The sequence below is a fragment of the Plecotus auritus genome (genome assembly GCF_963455305.1).
Source record: "Plecotus auritus genome assembly, chromosome: 2".
In the NCBI taxonomy this organism is placed as follows: domain Eukaryota; kingdom Metazoa; phylum Chordata; class Mammalia; order Chiroptera; family Vespertilionidae; genus Plecotus; species Plecotus auritus.
Window position 1 is genome coordinate 159773269 of NC_137771.1, and position 3148 is coordinate 159776416.

Sequence of the window (3148 nt, forward strand, 5' to 3'; positions counted from 1 at the left end):
GCACCGAACTTCTCCCAGCATAGACACAGCTGATCCTTACAGCCAACTGGCCTGGAGGTCAATTCTTCCCAGTGATACCAACAACAATCAAGACTTAATTACAACAAGGCTGTACACACAGTCCACAAAGGGGTGCACCAAGAGTGTCCACCTCAGGTTAACTGGGGAAGCAGACCCATTGGGCCATATTGGAAACCTAGCACACAAATATACCGTACCAACTCAGGGAAGCAGTGAAAATGCGGCGTCAAAGAATCAGATCACAAACGAAAGAAATGGAGGAAAAAAAATGACTGGATATAGAATTCAAAACCACGGTTATAAGGCTTTTCAAGAATATCCTAGAAAAGGCCAATAAATATAACGAGATCCTCGAAGATATGAAAAAGGACAAACTAGAAATTAAACATACACTGACTGAAATAAAAAATATTATACAGAGACCCAAAAACAGACTAGAGGAACACAAAAATCAAGTCAAAGAATTGAAATACAAAGAAGCAAAAAACACTCAAGCGAAAAAGCAAAAAGCAAAAAAAAAAATCCAAAAAGTTGAAGAAGGTGTAAGAAGACTCTGGGACAACTTCAAGCCTACCAACATCAGAATTATGGGGGTGCCAGAAGAAGAGAGAGAGCAAGATACTGAAAACCTATTTGAAGAAATAATGACCGAAAACTTCCCCCACCTGGTGAAAGAAATAGACTTACAAGTCCAGGAAGTGCACAGAACCCCAAACAAAAGGAATCCAAAGAGGACCACACCAAGACACATCATAATTAAAATGCCAAGAGCAAAAGACAAAGAGAGAATATTAAAAGCAGCAAGAGAAAAACAGTTAGTTACCTACAAGGGAGCACCCATAAGACTGTCAGCTGATTTCTCAACAGAAACTATGCAGGCCAGACGGGAGTGGCAAGAAATTTTCAATGTGATGAATAGCAAGAACCTACAACCAAGATTACTCTACCCAGCAAAGCTATCATTCAGAATTGAAAGGCAGATAAAAAGCTTCACAGATAAGAAAAAGCTAAAGGAGTTCATCACCACCAAACCAGTATTATATGAAATGCTGAAAGGTATTCTTAAAGAAGAGGAAGAAGAAAAAAGTAAAGATAAAAATTATGAACAACGAAGTGACAACAAATACATATCTATCAACAAGTGAACCTAAAAATCAAGTGAATTAAAAACCTGAGGAACAGAATAATCTGGTGAATATAATAGAATCAGGGGCATAGAAAGGGAGTGGGCTGATAATTCTCAGGGGGAAAGGGGTATGGGGGGTTCATGAAGAGACTGGACAAAAATCATACACCTATGGATGAGGACAGTGGGGGGGAGGTAAGGGCAGAAGATGGGGTGGGAACTGGGTGGAGGGGAGCTATGGGGGGAAAAAGGAGAAACAATTGCAATAATCTGAATAAAGATTTATTAAAATAAAAAAAAATAAAAAAATGAAGGAAGAGACATTATAACTGATGCCACAGGAAAAAAATATTTACTACTGCAAAAAATTATATGCCAATAAACTGGATAATCTAGAAGTTGATAAATTCCTAGAAACATACAACATATGGAGATTAAATCATGAAAAAGTAGAAAGTCTGGATATAAATACAAAGAAACCTGAAACACTAAATTAAAAAAAATATATGCATCTCTACATTTATTGCAACAGCCAAAAATATGGAAAAAACTCAAGTGCCCATTAATAGTCAAGTGGATAAAAAAGTGATTACATATATATGAAATTCATGCACTGATAGTGTCCCTAGTAGCTGCCAGCTGCCAGCTGGGGCCTCCCTCCCTTCCCCCCCTCCCCTCCCCATCTGCCCCAGCCTCTGGTCAAACTCCCAGAGGAATCCCCTGTTAAGGGGACAATTTGCATACTATGCTTTTATTATATAGGATTACTTGGCTAAAAGAAGAATGAAATCTTACCATTTGTGACAACATGGATGAACCTAGGGGATGTTATGCTAAGTGAAATAAGTCAGGCAAAGAAAGACAAATACCATGTGATTTCACTTACACTAGAGTCCCGATGCACAAAATTCGTGCAAGGGCCTCTGCCGAGGTCCCCGCCCGCTGCGGCTTTGTCCAGAAGGAAGGACGTCCAGAAGGACATCCAGTCTAATTAGTATATAACCCTTTTATTATTATAGATGTGGAATCTAATAAACAAAATAAACTGACGAACAAAATAGAAACAGACTCATGGTTGCCAGAGGGGAGAGGGTTTGGGGGATTGGGTGAAAAAGTGAAAGGATTAAGAAGTACAAATTGGCAGTTACAAAATAGTCACAGGGATCTAAAATACAGCATAGGGCCGAAACCGGTTTGGCTCAGTGGATAGAGCGTCGGCCTGCAGACTGAAGGGTCCCGGGTTCGATTCCGGTCAGGGGCATGTGCCTTGGTTGCGGGCACGTCCCCGGTGGGGGGTGTGCAGGAGGCAGCTGATCGATGTTTCTCTCTCATCGATGTTTTTAACTCTCTATCCCTCTCCCTTCCTCTCTGTAAAAAATCAATAAAATATATATTTTTAAAAAATAAAATAAATAAAATAAAATACAGCATAGGGGATGTAGTCAATAATTTTGCAGTAACTGTGTATGGGGGGTACTAGACTTATCAAGGGGATCATTTCTTAAGTTACATAAATGTCTAATTACTATGCTGTACACCTGAAGCTAATACAATATTGAATGCCAACTGTGACTGAAAAATAAAAGAAAATATGCCTCCATAGCCATATTTATAAAAGACAAAGTGGAATTCAAAGTTAATTCTTCCCAACACTTTGAAAATTTAACTCATGGCCTTCTTACAAACAGCACTGCCTTATGACCTTTAATGTCACTTTGATTCTCTCTCCTTTGAGTCTCTTTCTTTAAATTTTTAAAGCTTTTAGAATTTTCTTTTATTTTCTTAATTCGATCTTTTGAATTTCCCTATGTCTAAATTGGCTTTCTGTTATTTATCCTGTTTGGCACTCCATGAATCTTTCAGTCCTTTCAATATGTATATATCATGTTTCTGATTTTCTAGGGGGAAAAAATTAGTCGTAATCTTAGGGTTTGCATCCCTCAGACTTACAGCTCTATGGATCCTTAAGTAAAAATCTTGGCTCCCTACATGCCTCTCAAC